Genomic DNA, 17986 nt, shown 5'->3' on the forward strand with positions numbered 1-17986 from the left:
CACTCATTTGATGACAAAAACACCCGTATTCCGAATGAAAGAAAAGCGTTAAGCGTATTGTTGCAGATATGAGGTTGAGTAAGTATAGCGACGAAATGGTCGAAGGTAGTTCACAACCTAACACACTTATTTAATCATTAAAATAGATGATTCAAGTCTACGATAATTACCCAGGTCATTAATGAGAAAATAAATATAACATATTTATTATTTCTATAAGTACTTCTTATATGTGGTGTAACTGTACCCTTTCCCGTTTAAACTTTACAGTTATTTTTGCCAGTCTGGCATCCCAAGAACGATTAAGAATACCTACGACCAAAATCAATTTTAATTTCACCCACCAAACGTCAGAAAAAACCGTTTTAGAGGTTCGCCTCGCAAAACGTTCGTAGGCAAAGGTCGGATTTCGCGATATACATATATACGTAGGTATATTCTTTAGAGATGCTATTTGCCGTGTTGTTTGTATATGTACCTACAGTCACGGGGGTATACATGTATATATAGGGACACATTTTTCCTTTATGCTAAATATATAACATATTTACCTGTTATTATATTAACGCAGCTCGCAGCCTGCTACTTACTACTGACTTAGCCATCTGAAATTATATTTATTTTGATACGAAGTAAAGATAATTTCATAATATAACGGCTAACGGTGCCCGTCGACATTCACCATCCCCCATGATGAGGTTCTCGTGAAAGTCGAGAAGGACAAGTACAGCAAGTACCTAGACTTGGCTCTCGATATCTCGAATTGTGTCTGACCCACAAAACCTTGATGGGTGTAATTGATGCTGGGTTCCTTCTACATCGAGTGGTTTGGCAATCCAAGGAAAAAGGTATCTCCCAAGGCTTCCAATAGTCCCAAATAATGCACACCTCCTAGCTGGGATTCAGTAAACTTGGATTACACGCATTTAGGACCAAATGAAGATAAGTACGAGTAAATTAATTATATTTTCAATAGGTTTTATTTTGAAATTTACTTACCCCATTTTTTTTACCACCTCACCCTCTCTGCTACTCCTAAATAGGGCAGGGCAAACCGCTAGGCGGGTTCTCTGTTCATAGGCGCGATTCGCTACAAAGCGGATAAACCACGTAATTGGCTACGCTCGTAGCGCGTAGCGTGCGCTGACAGGGAATACGTTAAACCAAAATGATCCTATGGTATAATAGCCATGTTACGACTAATCAATTGGCTGAGTCAAATAGGCAGTCTTCCCTGATTACGTGTATTAAACGTATGAATAAGATCGGGACGATTGTTTCATTTAGGAGCACTGTGAAAAGGTCCGCCTGACCCAGTGTGTAATCTTTTTTTTCATGGGCTAAATCGTACCCTATTACCCACAACGGTACGAATTCGTTTTAAGGGGAGCTTACCCCTTTGTCGGCCCGCGCCGCGCCGGTCTGTTCATCCGAACTCCTCATACGCACCGATGCCAATTTTTATTCCATTTAAAGCTCTTTTTGAATATCAATAGCCTTTTGTAATTTGCGTCGATCGTTCACGTCCGTACGTAATTCAAGTTACGAAGTCTTATAATACAGTAACTTTAAACATTAAGCGTTTGCGGCAAATCCGGTAGTTCTGATTTTTTGCAGACTTGTTTATGATGTTGGCCCAATGAATAATCCAAGTTTGAGACCTCGAGCCTCGAGCGCCGAACGCAACTTTGTCCAAAATCGAAAAAACCGCGACACTCGGTTTTTTGAAGATTTGGGCGATTATGACCCTAAAGGACTAGTTTTTGATAGTTTCTTCTCAAGACGTATTTAAAGTAGACTAAATTTGCTACAATACGAGACTCTGAGTAAGCCTTTAATTATTTTTTTCGAACTTGAATTCGTAAGTTCAAAAAAAGCTGATTGGGCCCGGTAGCCATGAGATCGTACCGTGCCTACCCCCCAAGAAGGGTGGGGGGGAGGGTCGGCTCCCCAGGTCCAATCCATGCTGTTTCTTCCTGCTCTTAGCAACTAGGGCAAATTATATATCATTTTCATATAATTTAGGGACGAGGAGTTCTCTTTGAAATAAATAAGTTGCTAAGAGCAGGAAGAAATATAGCATAGATTGGAGCTGGGAACCCGACCCATTTCCCCTCCTTGTTTGGGGGTAGGCACGGTACGATCTCGTGGCTACCGAGCCAAATCAGCTTTGATTAACCTTAGGAATAATCGTGCCAAGCGGCATCGCCTGAGACAAAAAATGCATAGTCACTGCACAGCCTACGAGTTCAAGTTCGAAAAAATTATAAATTTTGCAAGGCTTTATCTCGGAAACTTTTACATAGATCTATAGAGAGTTCTAGTCTCGTATTGTAGCAAATTTAGTCGCCTTGAGAAGGTACAATTAAAACTAGTCCTTAAGGGTCTCCCAAATAAAAAAAATAAAAAACTAAATTTTCGCGGTTTTTTAGATTTTTGACAAAGTTGCGTTCGGCAATCGAGGTCACAAACTTGGATTATTCATTGGGCCAACCCAACATCATAAACAAGTCAGAAAAAAATCAGAACCACCGGATTTGACGCAAGTAAACTTCGTTACAAAGGCGACAAAATTACTGGATTAGTAAGGCTATAATTTCATTTATGACGCAGTCATGTTCAGCCCCACCACCTATTACCGTCGGGAGAATGACGATTTAACTTTTATTCCAGTTCTCTTTGATATTTTTTCCCCTTCATTTGTATCACGACGTCTTCGCGTTCATACATATAGGTAAGTAGGTATTATAAAAAAGTTAAACGGGTGCGGAAAACCTAATACCTATCACTTTTAAAGCTGTAGTAAACCGCTAAAGGTCGAGACTAAATTTTTGCTTAAAAAAACACCAACATAGACTTTAGTTTAGTTAGTAGTTTTTTTATTATAGTAGAATCCGCATATAATGACATCGAAGGGAAGTGACAAACACGTCATACTAAGCGGATGTCATATAAAGCAGTTGATTAACTTCTTATTTTTATTAATTTTCCGAAATTAATCTCGAATTCCTCTGTCAGAGATGAATTTTATTAACCAATTATCAACTTGTCACTGAGAATCAAAACTAAAACACCGCACGCACCAATCGTCCACGCAAGGAAAGACGTGGGGATGGCCACGAAAATCAGCAAATATGTCAGTGTAACCGTAGTAACCGTACATAATTAAAATAAAATAGGATTTATAGGTCATAATAAGCGATTTCTCATTACAAGCGAAGTCATCTTATCCGACTTTGGCACAAATAATTTTATATGAAAACTGTAAAACCAAACTTCGCACAGTAATTACGTCATAGTAAGCGGTTGGTCCGCTTCTCTGAAACGTGCAAAAAGACAAACTGCTCTGGTAAACCACACGTGTGCTTCTTTTAAGGAACTTTTTTTATTGTTTGTTATCAAAATATTCCAGAATACAATTTGTAATACTCGTGAGATTATTTTCAAGCCGTGTATTGCAAATGAAATCACTCTCTAATTTATGCCCATTGTACTCTTTTGTGCACATATGCTTATTGGATTGCTTAAAAGTTCACCTATTCGATGTTCCATATTAAATTGCAGGTTGCGTTCCGAGCACAAAGATTTGGACCCGTTGTGCATTTACTCTAGAAACAAGTTTCAACAAAAGATTGTTTGTTAGAAGAGTTTTAAAGCTTTTTTTTACCTACGACCTATGGTACGAATAGGTAACAGAAAGAGTGACATGATTGCAGAGAAGAATTGTATTGTAAGTGTAGCGTTTCAGTGTAAGAAGTAGTTGCGAGGCGGGAATAATACTTTTCCCATTGTAGATCCAAACAATAAATAACAATAAGCAAAGGCACTTAGAGCGCCATATTTCGCCATTCTTTAACCATCAAGAACCAGGCTGGTCCCAATACTTCCAATAGCAGCGTCCTGAGGGAGCCCCTTTTATGTATCTAATCAATTTACACCTTCTCGCAACGGCTTTACCAAGTGGGTGAAACAAAGAACAATACTTATAAAAGACATATCTGCAAATCTGTCACATACTGAGATAAATAATAACGATGAAACGCCTCAATTTGACCCACGATATTCTTTTCTACAAACATGTACATTTTGTACATGTACATGTAGATATATTATTGATAAACTCATTGTTCACACCCACACAAAAAGATTTCTTCGAAACTTAATCATCGGACAAGCTTTTGTTACACGGCGTACGGAAAGTAGTTGGCGCCTTTACACACTTACCAATACGAGTAGCTAACAGAAATTGCAATTAATTTTAGCTGATCGCAAACTACACGAAATAGTTCTTTTGAAAAACGGATTACCAATTTAAGCTGATTCCATACTACTTTTAAGTTGAAGAACTTGAAGAATTTGTTTGAAACGGATTGGGATGATGATGATCGTATACATTTTTTTTAATATTATACATTCTTACACAAATTGACTAAGTCCCACGGTAAGCTCAAGAAGGCTTGTGTTGTGGCTACTCAGACATTGATGTATATAATATACAAATACTAAGATAGAAATGTCGGTTTTTTGTCTAGAAGTTTTTAGAAATCGATTTTCGCTTATGTCGTCTCGGACATAGGTACATATATATTTGGTATCAGTGCATTCAGTATGATGCCCTGAACACAAATATATGAGATGACAAGCGCGAAAGTGGTGGGGGTAGTTGCTGTGACGTCATAAAGTCGGCAGTACAAAGTTTTTTTACTTTTTTCTTCTAAGCATGCCATGTGGGGTACCAAATGAAAGGGCTTTGTGAGTAGATCACAAATATATAACACTGTAATATTTTTACTAAAACGTTCAACAATTTCACAATCCACAGTTGGCTTTGAACTGCTCTAAATTGAAAATGACAATGGATTATTCCAAACTACATACCAAGTGACTGTGAATATCGTCTATATAATGCTAAAGAATAATTAACCAGATATATCCAAAAATAAAAAAAGTACATAAAGTTGAATAACAGTACAACTTCCTGTCCTGTTACATTAAACTGCAACTATAAGGTATTTGAACAAATGAAAAAACCTGACTTTACATATATATTTGGAATGGTCTTTTCACTAGCTTTCATTTGGTACCCATATTGCTATAGTAAGACCCCCCTCCCTTTTTTCATTAGCAGACGCCTTTTTCGAAATTTATATAGCCTTTGTCACTACCATAATTCTGACGAATTCAACCACAGCTCATATGTCAAAAACCGTCCAGCCGTTTGGGCTGTAGGGCGGGCCAAATAAATATACACATACATACCCACGCTCAAAATACATTACCCCCCTTCTGATGCCGTCGGTTAAAAATACCATTTTATACTATTTTTTTACTGGAAACGTATTTTTACCCGACTCCATCAGAGGGATGGTAATGTTTTTCGAGCGTGGGTATGTAGTTATATTATATGGCACGCCCTACAGCCCAGACGACTGGACGGTTTTTGACATATGACGTGTGGTTGAATTCGTCAGAACTGGGGTAGTGACATAGATTATATAAATTTTGAAAATGGCGCCCGCTAATTAAAAAAGGGAAGGGGGATTGTATTTTTTTTCTTATTATAGTAATATGGGTACCAAATGAAAGCTAGTGAAAATACCATTTCAACAATATATTTATGTAAACAGTCAGGTTTTTTATTTGTTTTAATAATAGTTGCAGTTTAATGTAACAGAAAATTATACTTTTTTCAACTTGTACTTTCCTTATTTTTTGATATATCTGGTAAATTATTTTTTAACATTATATGGAAGATATTCACAGTCACTTGGTATGTATTTTGGAATAATCCTTTCAGTCATTTTTAATTTAGAGCAGTTCAAAGTCAACTGTCCATTCTGAAATTTTTGAACGTTTGCTAATTTTTTTAGACCAAGTAGTAAAAATGTTACAGTATGTTATATATTTGTGATCTACTCACAAAGCCCTTTCATTTGGTACCCCACATGGTATGTTTACAAAAAAAAAGTAAAAAACTTTCTACTCGTACTGCTGACTTTATGACGTCACAGCAACAACCTCCATCACTTTCGCGCTTGTCATCTCATATATTTGTATTTAGGACATCATACTGACCGCGCCGAACTCATCACATCACCAGCTTCTCAAGGAGATAGCCCCCCTCCATGCCCGCCCCCTAATAGATGCCCGCCGGCAGCGAGCCCAACCACGAGAGCTCGTGCCGCAGGAGTAGCCCCCGAAGACCCACAAAGATGCAGATTGGCCATTTAAGGGATTAGTTGTACTAACTAAGAAGAATAAAACAAGAAGAGAGCCAACATAGTTGGCAACAACAGACCGTGCCGTCGTCACGACACGCGCCAGACACAGCCAAAAAGGGCCCCGCCCTGTAATGGCCCCCTCCCACCCCCAGAAAGGGGGAGTGCAAGAAGACCCGCGATTCGATCATACTGAATGTACTGATACCAAATATACCCATGTCCGAGACGACATGAGCGAAAAGTAACCTAAGGCCTGTTCGGCCACCCTACTATAGGTATGATTCATTATATTTATGTTGTTTGTATACTCAATCTTCCTTTCCCAAATCGTTGGAATAGCTTTCTTTTAAAAACTTTAGTTAAAGTTCTGCACGAACTGTATAGGCTATAAATTGTCACGCCACGAATCAAGAGGGGCGAATAACTAGGCACGCAGGTAAAGCGCTTGTGCCTTGTACCCACCTATAGTATAATCGATGTTGTTAACAGCGCCGCGAATTACTATCAAACATCCCAAAGCTGTTGTAAGAAATCTTTTCTTATAGCGCAGTGTTAATAAGTACATAATATGGCCCGTGGGGTCCGAACGCTATTGGTTACAAAAAAATGTATTCTTATGAATTTAAGATGTTTGAAAAAAAATATGAAAATAATTGTTTGCCGGGTCGCGCGTTTTCATTATCGTAAGAATGGTTTGAAAATGGTCAGATAATACTTATCCACCGACCAGACCAGGGTTCCTTAACAACAATGTGTTTAATGCTCGTTTAATAACTAAAGCCAGAAAATAATCAACAATAATGGAAACTACTGTATGCTACTGTGCTGTACCAGTTAAAATCGCGCACTATAGTTCTAATATGAGTTGGGTAGTGGAATATATTTATGCCAAGTGAATTCAGCCGTTTTGCCATTTATCAGGTTATCCAGTGGTTCAAAAACTACATATAAAAATGCTAAAAAATATTTCTATTATGTTGCACATTTCTTAAGGTAGAATGTGCTTTTGCAAACATGCATAACCTAGGCCCTTCAAACTTATATTTGCAACTTTTTTTAAAGTCTAAACCTCATATAAATAATACTTTTTGGAACTAAAAAATACGTCAAGGTAGAGGTAATTAAACGTTCTTTAAACTGATACCAATATTAATTAGGTAAGGTTAATTATGCTAAGAGGTAGACTCAAATTTGTCCGATTTGTGCAAAAGGTGAGATTTTTTCGATAGCGAATGTATGAGACTTGTACGGGAGAAATTCAAAGGGCTGGTGGGGGTAACGGCACCACTTTTCAGCCCGGCAACATCGGGTTTCTAGGAGCCTAGGAACCCCACTACAAGGATCGGAAGTCCAACTGCGGTCCGCTATTTTTGCAAACGGAACTTCACTGAGAGCCCGGTCTAATATAATAGTGTATGTTATCTATTTCACTTTATAATTTATATACAGAGTAAACTTGTCAAAATTTACAAATAAGAGCTCACAATTCAGTGCTTCACGCGGTTTTTCGTAAACAAAAAATTAGCCCTTTTCTAATATTAAAACTGTATTCCTAAAGATAAGAAGACGCTCTTACTGGAACAAGTACCTACTCTTTGTTTCTAATAATGAGCGTAATGTCCTTAATTTCATCGAGGAATATTATCAATTTTACAATATTACGACTTTTCTTGTCGGAGCGCTCTTAAATAACGTGCCAAAATAATTATGACTCAATGAAGAAATACCTCTGTTAAGATAAGCATAAAACGTACAAACAGAGTTTAGAACAAGCAAATACATAGTATAAGAAATATGCGGCTCCAATCATACCTAGAGGATAACGATTTACTCAGCGACTCAGTATGGCTTCCGCGGGGCTCGTTCGACTGGAGATCTTCTGGTGCATGCTACTCATCTTTGGAGCGAGGCAATTGAGAGGCATGGTGAAGCCCTTGCAGTATCTTTCAATGTCTCTAAAGCATTCGACCGGGTCTGGCACGCAAGTTTGGTGAGCAAGCTTCCAGCATATGGGATACCAGTTGGCCTGTGCCACTGGATTGAGAATTTCCGGAGCGAACGTTCCATTCGAGTGGTGTTAGATGGCTACACATCTGACCAATGGACTATTAACGCCGGCGTTCCTCAGGGCTCTGTTCTGTCTGCGACCTTACTTCTGCTACATATAAACGACATGCTAGTCCCAGATACTTTTGGATATGCCGATGATAGCACTGTCGTGGACAGATACCTCTCCAATGCTCGGGCCAAAAAAGATGAGGTCCAATCTTGCCGACGAGCTATGGTGGACCGTCTGAATTTGACACTTAAGACAGTGTCCGATTGGGGCGACGCTAACCTGGTAAAATTCAACGCAACCAAAACGCAGGCGTGTCTGTTCTCTGCAAAACGGAGTCCTTTCGGTTTGACTCCGACTTTCCGGGATCCAACCATCTTCAGCTACTTGGCATGAGTATCTCATCTAACCTGAGCTTTGGGGCGTATATTGAATCTCTGGCCAAATCTGCAGCTAGACGATTGGGCGTCCTCTCTAAGGTCAAGCGGTACTTCACACCGGGGCAGCTTCTTCAGCTTTACGTAGCTCAAGTCCGGTCGTGTATGGAGTACTGCAGCCACCTTTGGGATGGATCTGCCAAATACCAGTTAGCCGCTTTAGATTCCATAGACAACGCGCTAGGAAGCTTATTGGAGATGCGGGATTGGTAGAGGCTAGACTGCAGAGCCTTGAACACCGTAGAAAGGTAGCTTGTTTATCGGTATTCTACAGGATACATTTCGGGGAGTGTGCGATGGGATTACATAATCTAATCCCCCCATCTCCATTCTGCCACCGTGGGACTAGACGCGGACTCGCGTTTCACCCTTACGTCGTTACTCTGCCACTGTTTCGCACTAAGCGCTATATGCATCCAGCTTTATCATGCGAACGGCTAAGGAGTGGAATTCCCTTCCTGCTAATCTATTTTCAGTCCACTATAACTTGGATCTTTTTAAATCGAGAGTGAATAGACATCTTTTAGGTAAGCATGATCCACCCTAGACTGCATCGGCACTTACCATCAGGTGAGATTGCGGTCAAATGCTTGCCTTTTCGTAATAAATAAAAAAAATGTTTTTTGTAACATTTTTTTCAAGCAGATCAAGACAGATTATTGCTGCTGGCGAAAACCTGACCTTAATGTAAGGCTCTGGTAGACGAGAGGCGCAGATTGGATAATAAACATTTTGATGAGTTTCGCTTGTTTATGTGAAGGGAAAATTGCAACATTTTCCTTGAGCACATATATTATGCTGCGTGATTTAATAACACGGGGTGGCTAATCTGGTTAGATCCATTTGAGACTTTTTTTTTAAATGGGAGTAAGTACATGATTGTAACAGCGAAATTACGGATATATACCTAATTAATTACAGAAATACCTTAGCTCAAGCTAAGCTAAGACACCGCGAAGCGTTTCGAATTTAGCGTATATAAACCGCTCACTATTCTTCAATGTAGAAACTTGTTTAGGTAATAAGTGTGGAGACTGGTAGCTAAAGTAGCTACAACTACAAAAAGCAAGTGAGAGGATAGGATTGAATCAGATATATAGATAGGTACATAAGTAAAAACGTGCAATAATCATAATCAGTAAATTTTTTATCTGGTACGTTTACAGTATTTCTAGATTTGAAAATTTGAGGTCAGAACTGACCCTGTTTGAAGCAGTTGTCCATTGATCATGATCAAGTAGGTATAAAGTTTGATTTAAGTGTGTCAGTTAATATAGAAAAATATGGCAAGTATGTCAGTTTCATATGTTTGAACCGAACATTAAGGGTTAAGACGAAAGTGGAGAACCCGCGCGAAATCGCCTTATCATACAAACGTAGTCATCATTTTTCTCTCTGGAAATTAACATTATTGAAAATATTTTGACACCATTTGTTGTATATCAACCACGGCTACGTTTTACGCTATCTCTACGTTTGATTTTTTTCGAATTTTTAATTATTATAAGAGTTAGGTTAGGACCATTTAATTTATTTTATGAAATCTGTATTTCGCTCTTAATTATTTAATTAATAAAAAAATCTACGTAGAATTTCAGAATGTCAATATCCAGAGAGGAAAATGGGGACTACGTTTGTATGGAGAAGCGGCCGTCCTCTTTCCTCTTAAGTGGTGTAATATATATATATATATCAAATACGGGCAAGTACCGCGTCGAAGCTCGGATGGGCGCGGTCGGTCGGCGGCACTAGACGTGTCCTATCCGTTCCGCAGATCGCTTCTCAAAGCCAGAAAAGCCCCCTAGACAAATTACATTTTTGTTGGCCTGCTCCGGAATCTGAGCATAAAATGCTCGTAAATCTTACAATGCATTTCTCAAGTTTGGTCAAGCTTGTAAAAAGGACACAATCACGTCACATCACGATAAATACACATAAGAAATACAAAACTACACTTTTCGATAACATATACTCGTACCTACTTTCATATATATATATATCTTTCTAGCCATAAAAAAAACTGTAAGCAATATTTGCTTTTTGGTTCGTTATGACATTTTGCATTTAAAAAAAAACAATACAATACAATATACAATATTTGTAGTGGATTCCTCTTGGTAAGTATAGCATTTTTTATTATTATTATTAAACTACACAAATACACATTAAAAATATTTCATTTAAATATATTAGCGGTAAAAATGTCTACTCAAACACAGTTAGCATTTTTTTAATCGTTTTGGAGGCAAGTTGAACATTTTTCATTGTGTAATTCTATTTTATTGGATTTATTATGCGTTGTTGATTGTTATTTATATGAGTTCCGACGAAAAATGAAATGATAATTATACTCCTACAAAATTGAGACCGGAAGCAGAATAGGGAGTATTACTGCAATGTTCTGCCGCCAGAGTGCAGCACTAGTGCACATTCTAAACCATAGAGTAACTTATACACATACTATTTATGCCTTTAACAGTTTTTAGGGTTCCGTAGCCAAATGGCAAAAAACGGAACCCTTATAGATTCGTCATGTCTGCCTGTCTGTCCGTCCGTCCGTATGTCACAGCCACTTTTCTCTGAAACTATAAGAACTGTTGAAACTTGGTAAGTAGATGTATTCTGTGAACCACATTAAGATTTTCACACAAAAATAGAAAAAAACAATAAATTATGGTATTGAGGTTTCTAATTCAATTTTTTTCTAAACTGAATAGTTTGCGCGAGAGACACTTCCAAGTGGTAAAATGTGTACCCCCCAATCCTGTAACTTCAAAAATAAGTGAATGATAAAACTGAAAAAATATATGATGTACATTACCATACAAACTTCCACCGAAAATTGGTTTGAACGAGATTTAGTAAGTAGTTTTTTTTTAATACGTCCTAAATAGTAAACCGCAATTTACCTTTCCTTACGTTTCACATAAAAAATACATTGTTCAAATTATGTAATGTACGCAACCCTCGGTGCGCGAGTCCGACTCGCACTTGGCCGGTTTTTTGACATGTTTTCACTATGACATTGATGCATCAAGGCGGTTTGTTTACAGGTAGCCTACCGCGAAACGCGAAAATCGAATTTCGTTATCTGCCTCTCTATCGATCGAATGTGCAAGTGTGACAGAGAGGCAGAAACCGAACATTCGATTTTTGCTACTGAAGTACTGACGCCCTCTACGCAGATTTTTGCGTAATATTCACTTGCTGCCGTCAAAATCAAAGGCGAAGTATATGGGTGCTTAAGGCAATTTTATAAATTGAAAAACTAAGAAAAATGCTCACAGTTTATCAGAAAGTTTTAGTGGCATATTTTAAAGAACTGAATGTAAGTATAAAATCGTCAACACTGTGGGAATATACTCCATGCAACGCTGTATGTGAAGCATAATATCAACATAAAACACTATGTAAACTTAGTGATGTGGCTAAAACGACAATCAGACGGATGCAAGGAGAAAAAATCACATACATAAATATATCTTGAAAATTTGTGTAATAAATTGACAAACTACATGTGTAAAATATACGACACGTGTGATAAAGATATAGGTACAGGTGGTAGTTATATTTTGTGCCCAGTTTACATTTAGTTTACTTTTAGTTTCTTTAGAAATAAAACTTTGATTTCGTGGAGATTTCTTTATTTATTTCATTACATGTTTGAGAAAAGCACTATACATACATCGGCGTGAAAAGAGGTTGTCGGCCTCCTACTATCCATTCTCATCCATCCAGTCTATATGCATTCGGCCGGCAACCCCTTACTTCCCAGCCTCTGTAGTAATGTACTATCAAAGATAGATATAACTCTGTAATAGATGGATAAAAAACGTGCCCCGAAAATCAAGAAAATTTGATTCTCGAGCAGAGGGCGCTACTAGCTTTGGCCTACTGTCGTATAGATGGCGTTGACGGTTTCGTTTGTTATTTAACAATTTTAACGCATATCAGTGAAAGAACATGAGTCAAAATCATAAAAATAATATTTAAATACATTTTATCGTATTTTTATAAATCTTCATTTTTAGTTTTAAAGTGTGTCGATATATGGCAGTGAATTTACTGTGGTTACAAAATCTACTATGACAGTACCGCTCTATCTTATTATATCCTCTTTGGTACTATTTTTGCGCTATATTATAATATTATCAGTTCACAAATTACATTATTTTAATAATTAATTAACATAAGGGATAATGACGAAGCCTGTTGCGGATAGCTTTATTGTTTGTGTGTGCTGACGCCTGTTGTGGATTATATTATATTATACCCATCTGACGAAACCTACGTTGCCGATTTGAATTTGTCAACCTTGTAAATTACCTAATTCTAATGTTGTTTTGTAAACTGATTGTAAATATTAATGGAAATAAGCGTTTTAATTATATATAGCCCAGTAGATGTACCTATAGTTTTAGACTAAAATGTAGTCAGTGGAACGATCGTACAAATTATGTTAATCAATATTTTTTCAAATAGGTGTTATAAACAATGACGTTCGATACCCATACGAGACAATCATTATTATTTATTAAGGGATATATCGTGAAATAATGACATAATACCTTGACTATTACTAATCTATGAACAAGTTTGGGAACAAATCAAATTAGTTTATTAAATATTTTGATTTGTGTTTTTTTTAAGTAGTCACACTACTATATATAAATTAAAAACTGTAATAGATGTCATATATTAAAGAAAAAATGACGAAGCCAATTTAGTTAAAATTTGGTAAATAGGTGTTTTAAGTTCCGAGACAGGATATAATATAGTTTTTATCTGAAAAATCATACATTGAAGGTGTGAAATTTGGTGTGAGGGTAATTCAGCTTCTTCGCCGAAGTTGAATTCCTGAGGTTAATACTGTTTAAATTTAGGTTTTAAGTTATGTTTGGTATTATTATCAACTAAATCAAACATGTAGACCATCCCAAATATTATTTAAATAGGTTCAGCGGTTATTGATTCCCCTACAAATTCCCACCCCACTTTTCACACCCTTAAAAGATGGTTTTGATTATAAAAACTATCCTATGTACTGTCCCGGGACTAAAACATCTCTATACCAAATTTCAACGAAATCGGTTCGGCGGTTTAAGCGTAAAGAAGAGTTTTATAAAAAATCATTTTTTTAAATTTTGTTTTTACTTAGGAATGGTGTCAATGTTGATACCATAAATGAATTCAGCATTAAACGAAAACGATCCCAAACCCGGCCTAGCAGCTTCACTGATGTAGATAATCAAGATAAAAATGAGAGCCCTAATAAACCTTCAAGAGCGGATATCTCAAAAACTAAACAAGATATTGAAAAACTTGAATGAATATAACTTGTAACAAATTAAATTTCTTTTCATTTTGTATAAGTGGCCAAGTCGCTCAGACGCATAGTTTCCGAGATATAATCGAGAAACCGAAAATTGGAACCTTCCAACCCCCCTCTCCCCCCCAGCACCAAGGTTATGGCCGGGGACTTTTGATATGTTTACCTCCTAACTACTCCGAACAAGACTAAGAAGTCAAAAATTGTGTTCCAAGCATTTCCCTCTATACCTTTTTTTGGGCATTTATTTCTTGGCCTAAATAGAAACAACAAATAAAGTATAGAAATATTAGTCACGTGACCTTTCATAGCATCTGTCATACCAATACATTTTATCTTTTCGTTTGGCGTTTTTCGATGTACAAGTACCTATCATCTTGACTAGGCCCCCAGATACTTGACGGAGCTGTGAGGTAACAAGTTTATCATAAACAAAAATAAATTTGAGGATATCCGCCTTTTCTTTAAGTACATAGTTGGGTTAAAATAATAATAAACATTTTTATGTATACTTTGCACCAAACTATTCTGTCGGCCGCATGAATATTGTAAAGGGTGGTGAGGTTCAGAATAGGTAATTATGTGCTTACCATGATAGAGTAGCGCTATCTGTTCGGTTCCCCTAAAACTTAAGGAGCCATCAAAACTCGAACCGAACGACCTGCGCGTGGATTCCTTTTTATAAGTAGTATACGGAATATTTATTAGCTAACCGGCAACTATATGAATAATGCATCATCCTCAGCTGCATTATGGGAAAGGAATAGGGTGCCTTATTTGTAAACTGCCGCTTAACAGCCAACGCCTAGTCCAACTTTTTAATTAAAGAAAACTCTTTGTTTCTTAGCTAACAAGCTAAGAAAACTACTACCGAGATAGCTTTTAAGCAATGTATTTATTTTAAGAAAGTTTGGCGGAGGAACTTTCATGTGTAATGCGGTTGCATGTACCTACGATTTATAACATTATAAAGTTGTACCGCTCTTCCTAGCAGTTTGAGTCAATGAACTTCTTTGTACGTCTATTAAATGTAATTTTTGATTATTCATATTAAAATAATGTAGGAAAGGTAAGCCACACACACACACACACACACACACACACACACACACACAGAATAATGTGAATAGACTGTATAGTGCGCCAGGGTATCGTCGGTATATGTCGGCATAGAGTAACTTATACTAGAGCGGTACTGTCATAGTAAATTTTGTAACCCCAGTAAATTCACTGCCATCTGTCGACACACTTTGAAACTAAAAATGAAGATTTATAAAAATACGATAAAATGTATTTAAATATGGATAAATGATTTTTTTTATTTGCATTAATTATTTTTATGAATTTGACCCATGTTCTTTCACTGATATGCGTTAAAATTGTTAAATAACAAACGAAACCGTCAACGCCATCTATACGACAGAAGGCCAAAGCTAGTAGCGCCCTCTGAACGAGAATCAAATTTTCTTGATTTTCGAGGCACGTTTTTTCCTTAGACTGTATCCATCTATTACGGAGTTATATCTATCTTTGATGTCGGTAATGGCAGGCAGTTGGGACCAGATGAAACTTGGTGTTGACCAGTAAATAGTAAAGCCATCCGTACGTTTACAATTACATTTCCTGTCAACGTTGTCTATAAAACAGGGTACGGCCGGAGATTTGGGTAGCGATTTGCCGCCTTTACGGTCAGTGGATTCCATGTCAGACACGTGACAGTCGGGCCCGTGTCGCTCGCTGCTCGCTCGCTGTGTAAAAATACGTGATCGTGAGGCTATCACGGGAATATCTTTCTTCGAAGGTACACTAGAACCCTTAAGCACACTGCATAAAGCTCAAGTTTACTTGTACAAGTTCGTATTGACCAATGGGGTCATATAATGCTAATATTGCATTGTCTCTTTTTGAACTCGGGTGACAGCGGCAGATATTTGGAGTATTAACACCTTCGCTGTGGCAATTAGCGTAACTCGCAATTAACCATACTTTGCATGGGGTCTTTCGGCCCCCTACCGTAGTGAACGTGTTAAGGACCTTTCGCTTTTGATCAAGATTAAATTAATGTAACGTGACGACATGTGTGAGTTTACATTTGAAGTGTACACGGAAAGAACATGTCTAGTCACTTTTTTCGGAAAATGAGATTTTCATTTCATAATGTAGAGCTCTCAATGAACTATTAGTTATATCTTTTGCTACCACTGTATAATATTAGATGTAACACAACTTTTTTAGTTAAAAAAGACTTGGTCACGGAATTACCATACACTTTGACATGGTTCCAAATTTTAAAACCGGGATTACTCAAAATGTTACTAAAGTGTCGTGATTTTTCAGGTTCGTAAGGCAATAATTTTCATCTCTGATACCAGAAGGGCTAAGATGATCGTTTTTTTATCATCTGTCATCATGCCTGTCACGTTCTAACAAGTATGTAAGTGCAAAAGAGACACATGACATGACAAGTGATAAAAATGCGACCATGATACAACCGCAAAAGATTCGATTTTACAATCTGATCGCATTGCGTATCGAGGTTTGTCTGTCCATGTTGGTCATTGCTAGGAGTCCTAGGGGGGCTAGGGGTCACTTGAGGCCGAAACATATTATTAGTTTTGAGCCTTGAAATATGGAATGGAAAATTGACTCATAAAACTGTCGTAAAAATGTAATGAAAATGTTTAATACTTTTTACTTTTTGACTTGCCGTCAGCTAAGGTATTTGCAATAGAAATAATAAAAAGATTAAAATATCCGATAACAATGTTGAAGGCGTTTCTGATGAGAAAAGTTTAAGATTTAATAATTTACCCAAACTTTTTTTAGATAATGGCCGTTCTTTGAAACTAACAATGAATTTTGAAAGTAATTTGAATAACTCAGATCGCCCAATTATATCTTCGCAACTTATGGCACCGTCATCATTATCGAAACAGTCGCTCTAGATTCTTCGAGCCGTATTATTAAATAGTTCCGTATTAATATTGCGAATATTTTGAAATAAACCAAACTTTAATCTGAAGTGAACTGAAAAAACTTTGCAGGAACTGTTTTTTAGAAACGATGACATTGTTGTGTATCTAGTTATTGCGGGGATTCCTTTGACCTTTCAGTTTATAAAATAAATGGCAAAACATCGATTGTTTCAAACAAAGCCAATCCAATTCTATAAGCTGCATTATACATCTTAGTGCCAGTTGCACCATCCGCACTTGACAGATTGATCAACGTCACCCGGCGCGCCGCGGCGGTTTACTATGAAACTTTCCATACAATAAAATTTAGCGAACTCTTTAACAATGACAAACAGTCTGGTGTAACCGACCCTTAATCTACAAAGCTTAAGACGAAAGTGGAGGACCCGTACGAAATTGCCTTTCCATACAAACGTAGTCCTCATTTTCCTCTCTTGGATAATAACATTATTAAAAATATTTTGATACAATCGGTTGAGTTCAGTTCAGTTCAGTTCATTTATTTTGTTTTACCCACTATGCAGGTGTACAAAATTGTCTCGTGCGGTCATCAAATAAACGCATGCTTATACTACAATTTTTCAACAAGTTATAATGTCAATGGGAAAAAATGATTAATAGTCTAACAATTCTAATATAAGTCTGAGCCTATCATCATTTATGTATTCATTAATAACATAGTAGCATTTGTCAATAAGATACGAAGTAAACTGTTTTTTGAATTCATATATGTCAAGTACTTTAAAATTGTCTGGGATTTTATTAAATATTATCGGTGCCATACCAAAGAGTTTGCAGAGTTTTCAGATTCTGACTATATTGTTGGCGTGTTGGGAATCTGCGGCCTATCGAAACACTGCTGAATAAGTTTAGGTTAGTTTTGACAAATATAGCTACTTCAAGTATGTATAACGACGCCAGTGTTAATATTTTAAGTGACTTAAAGAAAGGTAGACAGCTCTCTCTGA

At 37.0% G+C, this 17986-nt stretch overlaps 1 protein-coding gene and 1 long non-coding RNA gene across 2 annotated transcripts in view; one reads left to right on the forward strand and one right to left on the reverse strand.

Moving 5' to 3' along the window:
- LOC134754512 (uncharacterized) overlaps positions 1 to 17986 on the reverse strand; it is a 348665-nt gene that overhangs the window by 160755 nt on the left and 169924 nt on the right. Inside the window, exon 2 of the long non-coding RNA XR_010128917.1 lies at positions 11511 to 11600. This is a non-coding gene — a long non-coding RNA (uncharacterized LOC134754512). The remainder of the gene's footprint in view (positions 1 to 11510; positions 11601 to 17986) is intronic.
- LOC134754266 (insulin-like growth factor-binding protein complex acid labile subunit) overlaps positions 1 to 17986 on the forward strand; it is a 74733-nt gene that overhangs the window by 38963 nt on the left and 17784 nt on the right. The window lies entirely within an intron of this gene.

This window comes from Cydia strobilella, chromosome Z (assembly GCF_947568885.1).
Source record: "Cydia strobilella chromosome Z, ilCydStro3.1, whole genome shotgun sequence".
Lineage (NCBI taxonomy): Eukaryota > Metazoa > Arthropoda > Insecta > Lepidoptera > Tortricidae > Cydia > Cydia strobilella.